Source organism: Mauremys reevesii, linkage group 6, assembly GCF_016161935.1.
Source record: "Mauremys reevesii isolate NIE-2019 linkage group 6, ASM1616193v1, whole genome shotgun sequence".
Lineage (NCBI taxonomy): Eukaryota > Metazoa > Chordata > Testudines > Geoemydidae > Mauremys > Mauremys reevesii.
The window spans coordinates 77,662,823-77,679,763 of NC_052628.1; the positions used below are offsets into that span (position 1 = coordinate 77,662,823).

The 16,941-nt window shown below is 40.5% G+C and overlaps 1 long non-coding RNA gene across 3 annotated transcripts in view; it reads left to right on the top strand.

Annotated features, from left to right (window-relative positions):
- Positions 1–16,715, top strand: part of LOC120408380 — a 31,626-nt gene extending 14,911 nt beyond the window's left edge. Inside the window, exons 1-7 of one of the 3 annotated variants that reach the window (XR_005600657.1) lie at positions 438–564; positions 4,422–4,774; positions 6,615–6,710; positions 8,713–8,839; positions 10,412–10,481; positions 10,953–11,332; positions 16,448–16,715. This is a non-coding gene — a long non-coding RNA (uncharacterized LOC120408380). Of the gene's footprint in view, positions 1–437; positions 565–4,421; positions 4,775–6,614; positions 6,711–8,712; positions 8,919–10,411; positions 10,482–10,952; positions 11,333–16,447 lie in introns of those variants that run through there. The other 2 variants (XR_005600658.1, XR_005600656.1) reach the window with 2 other exon arrangements.
- The last annotated feature ends 226 nt before the right edge of the window (positions 16,716–16,941 follow it).

The window sequence follows — 16,941 nt, forward strand, 5'->3', positions numbered from 1 at the left end:
CACGGGTGCACAGCCTCAGTTTTGGCAGGTCTAGACACTGTGGCTGTGGGGGCCCTAGGTCTCTGACACTCCCTCATCACCACCGAGGGAGAGAGATATAGCACTACTTTACTAATCTTGGAAGGTCAGGTCCCACAGGAAGTCCTATCAGGATGCCCAAGGCCAATCAGGTGCCCTGTCTCCAGTGCCTCTCTGGTTCCTGCCCTGATGCCTGGTTCCTGATCATTGGCTCTGATTGGTTCTGACCCATGACTGGACTCCTGACTTTAACTCTGACCATTAGGCGATAGCACCATTTCAAGGAGAAGAGGGACCCTTCTCCTGATGTTACATATTTTTCCGTTCAAAAGAGGTACAGTGAGCAGTTCATCATTTTCCAATGAAAAAGCAGGATTGTCTGACATAAATAGCAGTGTCTGAAGGAAGATGTTTAATTTCAGGCATTTGATCCATCCCAGAGAAGAAAGTGGGATGAGTCTATTTCTAACAAAATCAGGGGATTTTTGTTTGCAATGAAGAGGAAAAATCAACTGAATTACTAGTGGTGATGATTCAGATAGTTTGGTATGTACATGTCTATAACTGTGCCTGTTTGAAAAAGAGACAGCCAAGCCCAAGACTGCTGCAGTCTCTTCATCTGGCTACATTGGGAAGGAGTGCAGCACTTAATTGCTGCATTTATGGAAATTTAGCACTTAGTAAATTAATGAATTGTGCCATTTCTTGCACAATATGGGCAAAATCCTACCTTGTGTTGCATAGGTGCAGCATGCTGGGGAAGAGAGCACAGGGGTGGTTTGTCTCCTCCCTTCCTCCACCCCCTCCAGCTATATGCACAAACAGCAACAATCTATTCCACTCTCTCTCCTCCTCCCCAGTGCTAGTATAGCAATCTGAACAGAAGATTTGTGGGCTCCTATGTCTTCAAGAGAGTGTAGCCATTCACATTTTCTACCACCCCCTGGGTCCATGGCAAATGGGGAACAAAGAGGAGGGTGCATACTGCTCCTTTTTGGAGCAGCACTAAGGAATGCTACCAACTGCATTGTCCCAAGCTCTCTTGAGCAGTACAGCAACTGCCCCAACATGGTTTCTGGGCCCTCTGCTAGGCCACTACTGTTCTGCTTGCTGACACAAATGCCACATTTGGTATATTAAGGCTATATGTACAATTTTTAACATACATGCAAGAAATCAGCAGTCATTGGTAGAGTTAGTTATAAAAATAATGTACTAAAATTTGAAATGGCTGAAACATTATTAGCAATATCATTTTTCTTGGTTATAATAAGAGAAAGGGGGGGCGGAATCTTGTTTACTTGTTATCTTTTTTATAAAACTGGAACTCTCTAACTCCCAGGCAGCCACTATGTTAGAATTCAACTTCAAACAAGGTATTTAAACTTTAAAAATACTGCTCCATAAACACGTGTCTAAGTAGTTATTTGAAGATGAAGTTGGCCTCCGTGACTGCCTGGGAATACAGAATGCTACAGTCTAGCATTTGTGAGAGTCAAACAGTAGTGCTTTAGAAAAATGATTTAATTATTCTGAGGCAGAAACTTTCTGTAAACAATACAGAGTGACAATATTAAATTACAGTGATATTACCAACAAAAAAAAAGAGAGAGAAAGGAATCAAACTTACAAGAAAAACAAATTTAAAGATTATAGTACATAACCTTTATATATATAAAAGTGAAATACATACATTATAATGTTCATAGGACATTGGTCAAATTCTGCCACTCTTCCTCATGTTATGCAGTCCCTTACTCTTTGTGAAGACCCACTGAAGCAAATGTGGTTATCACAGAGTAAGGGACTACTCACCATGCGTAAGAGAGGCAGAATTTGGCTGTTACTGAGTTAAATTAATTCAAGTAATCACTACTTTTTCTATATATTGCTGCAGACTCATTATACTGGATATTGTCTAAACTGGGAACACAGTATCTCTCAACTAAGGACACTGTACAATAAATGTAATGGAGTGTTGATCTCTTTAAAAGTATAAATCAGTAGATGAAAGAGTATGTTAGGTTTTTGTTTTCTGAGTGAGAGAATATTCCATTGGTGATATTCTGGGGGAATCCTGGCTCCACTGAAGTCAGTGGCAAACTCCCACAGACTTCAATAGAGCCACAATTCCCTCCTCTGTCTCTTAACTTGTCTAATAATATGTCTTCATCCTACCAAGATTCATTTCAAAGATACTGCCAGTTTGTGTACCATGTAACTGTAGGATTGTTCCAAATCCCAGCATTTAAACAAATATCTTTCCAACTGTTTCCAAATCAAGGCCATATGTTTACATATGAGAGGACCTGGGGAAAGTAGTAGGCTTAAAAACTTCAGATGAACTTTATGCTTTAAGTGGGAGGGGAGTTCAGGTTGAGTGCTCTCCATTTCCAAATAGGAGACTGTATTATCCAGATGGAAACTAAGCTAAGCTATTAAAGGGGGCTTGAATGGGACACGCATGCACAGTAAGGCAAAATAACACCACATGATACTGTTTAATTGGTGGGGATGATTGACATATTTTTCATGAATTTTAATTTGGTATCTGTTGTTATTTTTTGTCATTTTGTTCATTCCCTTGTGAAACCTGTGCTGACATCTCAACAACAATTACATTTAAAACAAGGAGGCCTGAAATTAAGAGATCTCTATTGTTCTGCCAGATGGTACTAATGGGCATAAAGAATATCAAATTCCCCACCCCGCAAACCAGGTTTTGAGAAGAGACAAAAAGAGAATGCATTTAGATTCTAGCTTGCTTACCACTCCATATCAACTCAGCAAAGATTTGTTTAATCTCTTTACTTATTATATATATATATTAGAAATGCAAAATGAGAGTGCAGATAATTTATTGGCTACCACAGGCATGAAAGACATTTTATGGTGTCCTTGATCTACCCCACAATGAGAGAAGTAATTTAGACCAAGGTTTGGTTTTCATTTTAAAATGGGTAATTAGAGGCAGAGCATTAAATTTTTACCACTTGCTGTTTTTTGTGGGTCCCCAGACAATATATTTAAAACTTTCCTTTGGCCATTTACATGGAAAATGCAGATAAGCTGATGGAAAGTAAACCTTGGAGAGAAGAGCAGACTCAGATTTGGACCAGTTATCCAAATATTAAAAAAAAATGTTTTCTTAACATGAGTTAAAATGATATCCATACAGCTCAAGGGCCTGATCCTGCTCTCATTGAAAGCAAAATTCCCATTGAGTCCAATGACTGTAGGATCAGGCCCCAGAATTTTGCACTCTTTTTCCACTCCATTTATTTCCTCCAGCACACCTTTATTTAAGGAGAAATAATATCCTAAATCATCATCAGACACATTGTGTAATTGGAAATCAGGATTCTACAAAGTTCTGAATAATTTTTAGAACCAAATCCTCTCATGAAAAGACTCTAATCGACTTCATTGGGAACTATTCTTGTGATCAAAGCAACGACACAGATTGTCATTATTTTGCTATGTTTAATCTGTTATGGTGTTCACAAAAACTGGGGAGTGGAAACCTGATAGGGTAGTTAAGACATTTTTATTCATGGAGAACATTCCTTTATTGAGAAATATTTTAAATATACAATGGCTTTCATTAATAAATCAGAATTTACTAGCTATGATACATGGTATCTGAGCTAATGCAATTATGGGTTATTGCCAAGTGGCTCCAGGAAAATCGGTCTTCATTGCTCATTGAAGTGAGCACTTTGCAAGAGGCACTCGGAATCCTGAAGGATTGGACCCTTATTTCCTCATCTGAGGCCTGGTCTATACTACAGAGTTAGGTTGACATAAGGCAGCTTATGTCGACCTAACTCTGTCAGTGTCTACAGTAAAATGTAGATATAGCTCGCCCACTACACAGACTTAATAACTCCACCTCCGCAAGAGGCGTAGCACTTAGGTCGACGTAGTTAGGTTGATGCAATATCAGTGTAGACTCTGCATGGCTTACATCGACTATTGCTGCCTTTCAGAAGCCATCCCACAATGCCCCACTCTGACAGTTAAATCAGTGCAAGTGCTTCTGGTGAGGATGCACACTGCCAACACAAAAAGCATAGCGGGGACATGCAAAAGGGATTTTAATTACTGCGGTGGCTGTACGTCAATGTAATTTAGGTGAACTTAATTTTGTAGTGTAGACTTGACATGAGTTTCTAAGTGTTAAGGCTTCAATATACAAGGCCAATCAACAAAAGGATGTGCACCCCTTATAATTCCGAGCTGAATTTGGTCTATGGACAGTGTGAGAGACAATTTGGGGGAATCTGTAAAATTTATGAATTCTGTGTGAGATTATGAAATCTGTGACTATATCTTTACTATCCTGGAAATTCCATTTTGAATATGCTTCCCTTTTGCCTTCTCTGTTGTCTGTTTTCCTCCAGGCTGGGTTGAAATTCCAGAAGCTGGTGGGGAAAGGTTATGTAAAGAGGATTGTTGATTAAAACTCTCTCCCATCAAAATGGAATAGCTGTAAACAATAGACTGACCCCCAACCAGGAGAACTGATTCAACAGGGCAGAGGTTGCTTGGAAAGGAAGTCACCTAGTAGGTGTGTCTGGTCATCTGAGGAGGCTGATCAGGAAGTTACCAGACAGAGGGATGGAAGGGTAGAAACTGCTCTTGTTTGCCCTCTGTTTCTGATGTATCTCACCAGCTCAAGCTGAGAGGAGATGCAAGTAGGATCATGAAGAGGCAAGAGAAACTCTGCTTTCCTAAACACAGTTGGATTCCCAAGGTGAGACAACAAAGAGATTCTATTTAAGATGTTTGTTGTTTTCTAAATGATGTGTACTCTATGCTTTATCTGTTAAATAAAAGAGCAATGGTGTTAGAATCCTGTGCTAAGTCTCTCTGTGAATGTTATATGCCACACTTAAGATTTGCCTTCTGAGAGAGCTAAATAGTAAACCAGAAGGCTCATGCCTTTTGGGTGCAGTTCTGTGAGAGATTGTGTCTAAGCTACTGTGGTATCTTGGGGGATCAGCACTGGATCTGGGGTCCCAAGGCAGGTGGGAACTAGCCTAGCAGATGATGGTTTCTATTGAATTGTTCCTATTATTGAGCTGATTTCCAGTGCATAAGAAGAGAAGGGATTATAAATGTAGAGGATATCTGGAATCAGGAGGAAATACATTTGCAAACTTATTTTAATGAAAATTAAAATAACTGTTTAATAAAATATCATTAAGAATATTTTATCAAAAGAGTAGTTAAATATTTTTGTGTTTACACATCTTCAAAGGAAAAATGGCTTTAATTGTGCCCCTGTAAGCAGACACATCTCACAAAGAACGTGATAGACATACAGGCTTGTCTGTCTATATGTATGTCAGAGACAGAGGGAGAGAACAAGTTGCTTCCATAGTAATATCAGAACAAATAAAAGATTCAACTCAGCAAATATTAGTTATCAGAACTAAAATTACTGTTAGTATAATTCCTAATGTTAGATTCTCATAAACCCCTCTCTGCTGCTGTCTAACCTTGTAGGCACAAAACAGGAGTACTTGTGGCATCTTAGAGACTAACAAATTTATTTGAGCATAAGCTTTCGTGGGCTACAGCCCACTTCACCTATTCTTTAAATTTTTGCTGCTAGATATGCACACAGCCACCTCAGACCTTACCACATGAGCACTTAACGATACACATAAGGTACAGCTTAGCCAATATCTTATGTGGGTGGATGATCACCTAGACCTGCTCAGAGGCCACCTTAGCACACATCTACAGATTCAGTCCCTCACAGACCCTATCCACAGCCCAGAGCACTTATCCACAATGTGGGAGACCTGGATTCCAATCTTTACTCTGATTAATGTGGAGCAGAAATGTGAACCCAGGTGTTCCACTTCCCAGGTGATTGCCTTAACCTCTAGGGTATTCTGGAGCTGCTCACACACTCAGTTTTATCCAGATGGATCTTTTCCATAGCATATAACATAATCAAATATTCATTGGGCCAGAGAGAAGGAACAAACAAGTGATTGATTTTACATCTCAGTGGTTAGAGCAGGAACATCAGAGACCCGAGTTCAAGTCCCTGCTCCAATGATTATTTAAGTATTATATACAAAGTGGAACAACCACCTTCACCTCTTCCATTTTTCTTATAAAAGGGTTGACCTGGTTTAAATGCCTAACACCAGGAGAGGGTTCACAGCCAAGACATAGGCAGCTATGTTTCTTAGAAGAGCAGGATATAGGCCACACACCTCTGCTCAGCCTTTCCTACTGACTAGGTTATGTGGCTCTCCCCTCAGTGTCCTGGCTTCTGTGAATTTCATTTTTAGCTGCCTAACTCTCCCCACACATTCTATAGGAAGCCTGGGCACCTAATTCGGGGTTGTGAATTTCACTTGGTGGAATTCATTGATCCCATCCCAAGTGCTTAGCAAAGTCAGTTTATAATATTATTACTATTTAACAAATATCATTTTATTTCAGTGTGTTCTTTTCCACTGTATTTTTTAAATGTGTATCCTTCATATACCTGAGTCAGACTGCTATATCTGGGGATCTTTTTCTTAAAGTACTAACATGATCTTGGGAAAATGTTATTTACCTCATTTCAGTGTGGAAGAAGATAATGAAGAGAGAGGAGCAGACTGCCTGGCTGTAAATCTAACTGCAGAACACGTGGGATCCCAAAATTGTCCTGCTACAATCTGGTGAGGGGAACTAAAAGACTGGGATGGCAAGAGCAATGAATTCTTCAGTGCATCATCTTTTTTTGCAGTGCAGTGATGAAAATCTTTCATATTCTCATCATACCTCACATCTCCTCAGTTTTCATGAGCATGTTGCTCATCACCTATAGAGATACATATATTAATTTATAACTACAGCAAAAAGTTTAGTTGCTATCAAAGAATGTGGGGGAGGTAAGGCACATGCCTGTTTTGTCCGCTGGTGATCAGGGGCGGCTCCAGACCCCAGTACGCCAAGCGCGTGCTTGGGGTGGCATGTCGAGGGGGGCGCTCTGCCGGTCGCCAGCAGGGTGGCTGGTGGCTCCGGCAGTCATCCCGCAGGCGTGCCTGTGGAGGGTCCGCTGGTCCCACACGGCTTTGGTGGAGCATCTGCAGGCGTGCCTGCAGGAGGTCCACTGGAGCCGCGGGACTGGCGACCAGCAGAGCGCCCCCTGTGGCGTGCCGCCGTGCTTGGGGCGGCGAAATCGCTAGAGCCGCCCCTGCTGGTGATACACTGAACACTTATAAATCTGAAATAACATTTAGAGAAGCCGATAAATATATTACAGGAAATATGTCTTGGTTCATGACATATCCCACATATCTTGCTTGCTTACCATTCACATTTCTTACTAAATCTTTAAAAAAAAATTGTAAAGAATGTTGTTTGTTGTGAAAAATTAATACAACATTCATCCAGTAAAAGAAACAGAAACAAATACTGTTTATTCCTTTTTAAAAAATACTAATATCCGTAAATTTACTCACATAGAATCATAGAATATTAAGGTTGGAAGAGACCTCAGGAGGTCATCTAGTCCAACTCCCCGCTCAAAGCCAGACCAACACCAACTAAATCATCCCAGCCAGGAATGTGTGAGTGTTTGCAGGAGCAAGACTGCATTTTGGAACGTGATCACAATGGATGGATATGTACTATCACTTTTACATAGCTTTCGAATCCAGATTCATAAAAATAATGTCTGGGTTGGAGTGAATATAAATTTGGGCCTGACACTGGAATTGCCTTGTGCAGGACATTAGTTTGTGCCACTTTTGTGTGTAGGAGGACAAACAAGATCAAAGATAAAACAAGACAAAGAGATCAGGCTCCAGGGAGTCTTTTAATAATTTTCCTCCATTTGCAAGGGGGAAGGAAGTAAATGCATACTCATAATTTTGAACCCACAGAGAATATTTTAGGGTTGTGTAATGGGTCTACAAAGCCCCACAAAAACATAGCAGGCAGGGTGGAGAATTCTCCCTGTTTGCAGACAGCAATACTAGGCCTATCGTGGCTCAGCTGTGAGAAATGTCAATTGTTGAGCGACATGCCTCAGCTGGTGCAGCTAATGATGCTGAGCCAAAGTATAAAGAGAGAAAAATAGAAAGCAACTGGGTAAAAGAGTTTGGGGGTTCAAGGGACCAACACTTCTCTGCCAGAGGTGCTAGCAATAGGCCACCTCTGAGCTACTTGAACCTCCTAGAGTACAAGGGAGCAAGCTGGGGATGAAAGACCAAGGGTTTTCTTTTGGACTCACTGCTGTTATGTTTAAAGATTCTGCCCCCTTTTTTAAAATTTAATTTAAGCCCACTGCCTGGACCAAGAACTGACCCAGGCTGTTTGAGGTTGTATCCTTGGCTATTGACAGGTAGTGATTTTGGACTTGTATTTCTTTGGAGTTCAGATGAAATAATGCAATAGCAATTTAGGATACAGTGAATAGACATTCTGTTATAATTAATATTTTGGCAAATTTAGGGGGCTTTATGTCAAAGGTGATAATGTCCCTTAGAAACTTACAATTTCTCTAAGGTGCTGGAGAAACTGGAGTTTATGTCAACTCAAAAAAGTTCTCGGGAATTGTGAAGTGAATACACAGTTCCTCTCTTATGTTGCTTTGTTTAGGGTTTGCACTAATTTTAAAATAGTCTCTCTCTATCACTCCTCTCTCTCTCTTGCTCTCTGCAAACTCTTTACTAGTGGTAGCAGAAGATGCTCAAGCAGCCTTTTTGCAGTAATGATGGTGGATGCTCAATGGACAGTTGAAGGACTTTATTTGCAAGCTGACAGCCTGCACTGAAAACTTGAGTCATTGGCCTTTTGACTGGTGAGTGGGACAATGTCTTCAGCCAACAGCCCAAATTAGCTGAAGAGGGAAAGTGTTATGGGAATGGTTAATCCTAATGGTGAGACTTGTATCCAGAGAAGACTTTTTAAAGTTTTTAATCCTTAAAAACATTCCAAACTATTCTAGGCACTTCTAAAGCACTGACACCTTGGTATCTAAGCACCAGCAGTCAACTTGCCGAGGAGCAACAGTATATGTATGTCTCCTTGGAAATGCCGATCCACTTCATTAAAAGCCTTCATCTGGTCTCTACTGGTTTCTATTTCTTGTGTATATAGGCTCTTTTATGCTGTCTTATCCCCTGAGCACCTTCTAGCAGTGCACTTAGTGACATGAGTAACATCTGTCACGTGTGGTTCTCTTTCTCTCCTCTCTTTCCCCAGGGGTATACTTGTGTGTGAAATAGTGTTTTTGGGTTGTTGTTGTTATGGTAGGGTTTTGGACTTCTTGACCTATTGACCTTTCATGCTTTGTTTGAGGACCAGTAGCCCCCCAAAAAATCAGACTATTAGATTAGTTGCACTGTTCCAAATCCTAGATCAAACTGTTGAAAAACAGGAGCTTAAATTTGATTTGGATAGGCTGTGCTGGGTGATCAGCACTCTGGCAATTCAAGCAACCTATTCAGGTGCCTGGATTTAGGATTCTGACCTTTAGGCTCCTATTTTTGAAAATCTTGGCCCTAAGGCCTGTCTAGACTTAAAATTTAGGTTGTGCACCACTGAGTGCCATAACTGTGTAGCTGCTGCTAGGGGTATGCTTCTGTCCCCCTAGTTACTGTCACTTTGAGGATGTGGTGTTCCTACAGTGACTGGAGGGAAAAAATCCTTCTGTCATTGTAGGCTCCATCTACAATGTGGGGTTATGCCAGCATAGCTACAGTGCCATAATTATGCTGCTGTGGTTCCTGGAGGGTAGCTATGGCCTCAGCTACTGATCGGGACTAGTTGGAACTAGCTACAAATTTTCAGCTAGAATTTTGTCTATGGTGTGAGAACACACAAAATAGAAAACTGAATAGTGCCCCAGTCTGGAGTGTATTTAACAGAAAGCATCTCATTGCATTTTTTTAATTCCAGGTTTCCTATAAAAGTGAAGCAACTATTACAAGTTGAATATAATGTAGCATTTACTGTCACATTTGTTACTGATAACTAGCATGATCAATCTATGCCTGAGGAGTTCTCCAATATAAAAATCCAGAGTATAGAGCAGTTATGCCTAATAAAACTTTTGTAGCTTAAAAAAAAGTGTGTAGATGTGCACTGTATTACTTCTTCTGAAAAAAGACATCCTCCAATTGGCCATTGACCCGGATCTGATGTTCAATTTTTACCCATAATGAACCTTGACAATTTGTTTGTTGTTTCAATTATATCTTAAATGCGTGAATTAGACACTGATTATGAAAATGAAAAATACACTTGGAATTGTCAAATCACAGATCTGGAATCTCTCTTCTTATTTAGAGGTCAAGAAATAAAGCCATTTCTTAAGTAGTCAAGATATTTCTTTCCTATAATTACGTTTATTTTAAATCCTTGCTTCCAGGCACAACTGTCAGAGCTGATAAAGTATTCTATTTGTTGGTACCACCAAAACCAGTGCAAGCATTGACAAGGTAAGACCTTAAAACTAATTACTCCAACATCAGAAACAATTAAATTGCAATGATAGTCAGTTGTATCACTGAAGGGTTCATTTTTCAGCTCTTCTAACCTCACCACTGGAAGGTCAACAGGACTGAATGAAAAGTGCTTCAATATTGGAATGATGCATTCTGGATGTCCTGTTCTACTGATACTATACTCAGTAGAGATTGATGTACTTCAAGGATATTAACAGATTAAATTAATGAGTCATGCAACAAATCCCTAATTTCACCCATACTTAAATCTTAAAGGAACAAGAAGTATAGGTACAGTGATAATTCTGTTTTGTTATAAAACCATCAGTATGTTAGCAATAATTTCCATTATATATAAATAAATATTCTTGCCAGATAAAAATAACAAGGCCTATAATGGGAACAGAAAAATCCCAGTTCATTATCTGGCCATCTACTCTATTTGTTTCATTATTGTATTTATAGGCATCCACTATCTCTCTATGACAGCTCTTTGGATCCTTCATTGTCCCTTCACCCTCAAGACAATGAGACAGACATCACATTTTGTGTTTACTTCTTGTGGAAAATTCTCAGGTACCACTGGGATGGGGAGCTTTAAAACGACTTAGCAAGACAGATCATCTTTCTGACAAATCAAAGTATGAATCAGAATTGGAAAGATATTTGCAAACATTTTTGCCCACTATTCACTCACCTGAACTTACAAATGTGGGACCAGATTCAGTACCTGGCTTCTGCAGAACCCAAGCTCCTGGGTGCTGGCAACAGAATGTCTGTGTAGAATACAGATGAAGTGATTGTAACCTTCCATCAGGAGCTTGCTGATGTACCTCAGAAAGTGGGTGAGTCTTGTCAGAATAAAGATGGACCAAGGCACTGGGCAAATGTGTGTGTTCCACCCTGTACAGAGATCTAATGTTGGCCTTGGCCTTTCCACATCATCATGATGTTGCCTGCCCTCACAGAGATGAATATTTCCTTTAGCACCACTATCAGTGGGCAAAGACAATGAGGAGTCCTTGTGGCACCTTAAAGACTAACAATTTATTTGGGCATAAGCTTTTGTGGGCTAAAACCCGCTTCATCAGATGCATGGAGTGGAAAATACAATAGGCAGGTATAAATAAACAGCACATGAAAAGATGGGAGTTGCCTTACCAAGTGGGGGGATCAGTGTTAACGAAGCCAGTTCAATTAGGGTGGATGTGGCCCATTCCCAACAGTTGACAAGAAGGGGTGAGTATCAACAGAGGGTAAATTATTTTTTGTAGTGACCAGCCACTCCCAATCTTTATTCAGGCCTAATTTGATGGTGTCACGTTTGCAAATTAATTCCAGTTCTTCAGCTTCTCGTTGAAGTCTGTTTTGAAGTGTTTTTGTTGAAGAATGGTGACTTTTAAGTCTGTTCTTGAGTGTCCAGGGAGACTGAAGTGCTCTCCTATTGGTTTTTGAATGTTACAATTTTTGATGTCTGATTTGTGTCCATTTATTCTTTGGCGTAAAGACTGTCCGGTATGGCCAATGTACATGGCAGAGGAGCATTGCTAGTAAATGATGCATATATCACATTGGTAGATGTGCAAGTGAATGAGCCCCTGATGGTGTGGCTGATGTGGTTGGGTCCTGTGATGGTGTCCCTTGAATAGCTATGCGGACAGAGTTGGCAACGGGGTTTGTGGGCAGACAGAGTGCCAGTTGCCACCTGTTGTATCCCTTTAATGTAATACTTAAATGTGGATTGTAATTTATTGGGAAGGGCAGGGAATACTGAAGATATCGAGGCAATGTAATCTTGTTATGTAAAGTACATTTGGGAAGTTTTCAGGGCAACCTCTGTACCATGGGATCCTGCAAATGTTCTTCAAAGGAACTGGAGATGCAATTTCTTTTTCAGTAACTGTAGTAAATGTAACTCGTAAGAATGAATACAAGGATATGAGTGGATAGGAAGCCTTGCTTGCCCCTTACTGATGACCAATTTTTGCCTGATATAATGGATAAATTATTCAAGAGCAACTAATCTTTTAAAAAACATTACCCATGTAATGCTATTAACTGTGGTGTCATTTTTTGGATTATCTGTTGCCTAGGGGCCAGCTGTGTAAATTAAGACACCCAAGATCAGTTTTAATTTAGATTTCTAGCTTCCAAAACAGCTTTTTTTAAAAATGTTCATTCATGAAGTGATGTTCTCTGCCAGGTTGTTCCTTTTATTCTATGTTTTATAGCTTTCGGGTTTGGGGATGGGTTTTTTCAGGGTGTCATTTAAAAAAAGTTCTTCGTATGAGTAAAATACACCCTCAGTGTTAGTATTTTGCAGAATAGGGATAAAATCCATGCAAATACATGCATTGTGAATCCCAGGGAATTTCTTTAAATAGGGCATGCTGATTGGTGCAATCTGGTGAATTTCCAAAGCTAAACACATTCTTCAAAAGTATTTCTAATACAAATAAATTGTGCTCACATATATAGGTCCAATTCCTTAAGGATGCTTGCAACAGAAGCAGAGCCACCCCAAATGGTGTGCATGTCTCAATTTCTTGGGATAACATTCCATTGTGTGCTGAGCAGGGGTGGCTCCAGGCACCAACGCAGCAAGCGCGTGCCTGGGGTGGCAAACCACAGGGGGTCACTGCCAGTCACTGTGAGGGTGGCAGTCAGACAGCCTTCGGCAGCATGCCTGCGGGAGGTCCGCCAGTCCTGCAGCTTCAGGGGCAATTCGGTGACAGGTATGCTGAAGGCACTGGACCAGCAGATCACCTGCAGAAATGCCGCCGAATCCGCATGATCAGTGGACCACCCACAGGGATGCTGCCGAAAGCCATCTGACTGCCGTGCTTGGGGCGGCAAAAAACATAGAGCCGCCCCTGGTGCTGAGTTATCATAAGCTAACAAACTCCATTTTCACAGAAGTTATGTCTACACGGAGCACTGATTTTTTTTTCTTCTTCTGGGTGTAACATGAAAATTGGCTTTTATTAGCCCTGCAGCAAAACATAAAACTGACTCCAATTAAAATCAATTTAGCAACCAGAAATTATTTCATTTGGATTTATGTTAGTAGGAAATCAAAAAGGGCTGCTTTGATGACATTGCTTTGCACATATTTTTGGGCCCAATTCTGCTTTCCATTATACTGGTATAAATCCTGAAGAGTTGTGGACACCAGTAAAACTGAGATCAGAATTTGGCCCCCTGCTTTCATGCTGACTGAAAAGAGACCACAACGATGGTCAAAACAAAGCAGTTTTGCATTGCAGAAATAAATCAAACTATCATATAACCTAAATTCATTAAGCTCAGAAGGGAGACTCAGTACATTAGTTCTAATGGAGTCTGTTTCAAATCACAGCTCTTACCTTCTGTTTCTAATTATTGGATGCTAAAGCTAGCCCAGATCAACAGTCTTCTTCTGACATTAAAGATTAACCTATTCAAAACTGTTTGTCCACAAGACTTGATTACAAAAGCAAACTGCATTGCATACAGGGCAAACATTTTAAAAATTAGCACAGGGGAAATCCTCACATCTTTCGCCTAAAAAGATATGTGCATATAGTGTTTGCACACCAAAGGATGAACATGCTCAAAGGGGGCGCAAGTGTGGAGCAGCAAAAGGGAATGGACACAAGATCTATCCGCAAGTGGCTGATGTAGAGGCTCACTAAGAAGAACTTCTGAGGTGAGGTGCAAAATATTTATCAATGGAATAAATGCCCTGGAACTGGATACTAGGGAAAACAGTGAAAGTCAGAAATAATATTACATGGGGCTTACAAGAAAAATTATTAGACAAAACATTACACAAAATCAATACAAACAATTCAATATGGAAATAAATATAGCAATGTGGGACAGAAAGTGCAAAGCAGAAACATTACTTTGTGTTCAATTAAAGTGGGTTCATAGTGGGGAAGGGGTAGAGGGCCATCCCTTTTTCCTGGCCTATTTGTGGGTGGCTCTGAGGCTGGCTGACAATGTCCTCTCCAGCCAGCCATGGTGACAAAAGGCAATGGGATTCTGTTACAAGAGTTCTTGTGGAGGCTGTTGCGGTCTCAGCGAGTTGAAAGATATTGTGGCTGTTGAGAGAGAGATTGTGCCACTCTAGGTTTTAGGTCCACAGATGACTAGGGAAGTCTCCTGTGGTAATCCCCTACAGTCAGAGCACTAGCAATGCCACTCTGTCATGGCACTGGTACAAGCACAATCAAACTTCTGTTTGAATCTACCAACTGTTTTCCGCATGCTCCTCATTTCAATGAGGCACCGAAAAATCAGGTCACTACAGTTCCCCTGACATCTTCAGAATAGAGTGGAAATGCTGCTGGCATTTTTGCAGGTTCTGCAGCCACAGGAGGCTCGCAGACTACTGATAATGATGGTAGCTCAATCTGAGGCACAGAGCTGCCAGATGGTAATATGTTAACCGGGGAAAGATAACAGGAATCTGAACTAAGTCAACAGGGCCTGTGAAGGATCACCTGGTGGAGGACTCTCAGGATGGTAAGGTGGTGGGCATTAACTTAAAATGACTGGGGTTTCTGGAACATTAACCTCAGAACCTATTGTTCTCATTTTATCACTAGAAAACCAATCTTGCAAGGTGTGAGTTTACTTCAGTGAGTGTTCAGGGTGTTCGGCACCTCACCGAAGGCCCCTAGCACTCTGCTGTGGGGATGGGCAAACTGAATTGGGTAGGATAAGAAAGGGCCTGACTTTCAACCCAGATCTCCAACTAAACTGAACCTTAACATTTTTAAGGGAGTTGCTGGTGAGAGACAGAGGCATCACAGTTCTTCCTCATAGCCCTCACAGAGTGTACAACATAGTTTTACTTTCCATAAATCTCATGTTTTAACTAATAAAAACAACATTCATTCTTAATTTATTGATGAGATTAAAAATAAAATATTCATCAGAATCTAAATGAATTCTGTTATTACACATTTTAAAATGAATTCTCCCTTGGCTCAATACTTGCTGAGAAGTGAAAGCAGTTGAAGGCGTTCTGGAGCCATCAGGCTCACAGTCTCAGGCAGAGGGATGTACGTGTTTCCCCACATTTGACATTAAAACTGGGCAATTTGCCTTGCTGGCCATTGATCCATATCAAAATTTAGTAACAGAACACAACAGGATATAGGTTTTCACCTTCCAGAATGGAACAGTCATTTTTCCTGCCTTCCACATCCTCCTGATTGCCCTGTTTCACCTCCTTCCTTACTTCTCTTTTTCCCCAAAAACCTTTTCTCTTAGCACAGCTCAACAGAGCCCACTATGGCTAAATAAGTGGTGTCTCTGAAATGGGTATGCGAACAGCAAGCATACTGTAGCTGAATGAAGTTTATATGTTCTGAAAATTAGCATTATTGAATGTGTGGCTTAATGAAAAGCTAACAGTATAATGACCTCCAAAGATAACCTAAATTCAATATCACTCCCAGTAGAAAGTACCGAATCATAGACAGTACAACAGATTAACTAACTTCAGTACAGTAAGTTTGGGCCATAGGCTTTTGAGCACGTAAACTCTCTGAATGAAACATTAATTAACATACAAAATTGCAATGTGAATCCATAAGGAAAGTTGAGACCTCTTTGAAAATCTGGCATTAAAGATCTCAAGTTGTTCCTGTAGCTTGACATGATTGAAAGTACATCAATGTTATGATAATAGCTACCCAACCTTTTTTACATCCATTGACATAGTTTTTCTTATGAAAGATTACTCAGCAGAGAACTTTCAATTGTATGCTAGGCACTTCCAACCCACCCCCTTACAAAGACTGACCTGCTAATGACCTCTGATGATACTATTCATCAGCTGAGGGAACACTCCAATAGACATGTTCATTGGTGCAAGCTACCTGAACTGTACTGCTATTAAGAGATGAGGGAAATGCAAAGCTCCAAGTTAATTATTTCCAATCCCTGGTGGGTTGCTTTTCTTGCAGATTGTTTGCCTAGATGATCTCAATATTGACAGCACATTAAACAGGTGATAAGAAGGTACACTTTGTATGGACGGTCACCCACACTGGAACTCTGACAATGAACCCAAGAACATGAACAATCAAAGTAAAGCATCTTTCATCTTTTAAAATATTTCATGGTTTTTTATATCTGATTTGATTTAGAATGATTAACGCAGTAAAAGGCTTAAACTGTTCTGTTTGGATGTAAAATGGATTTAATTTTCAGCACAGTTCCCAGCTGATGGGTACCCACATCACAAAAATCCCATCAGCTCAGTTCATCTGACACTAATTGGCAACCTTGTTGGAAGCTTCAACAGAGAAGCCACGGATTGGGTGGGCATGAAGACTGATTTATACTCTCACCCCTGGGGGTGGTTTTTTTTGGATCAGAGGTGTAATGCACTGGTTGAGTGATGGGGGAACCCTGCTACTGTGGCTGTTGTATCTGTCCCGTGTACAAACAGGATTTT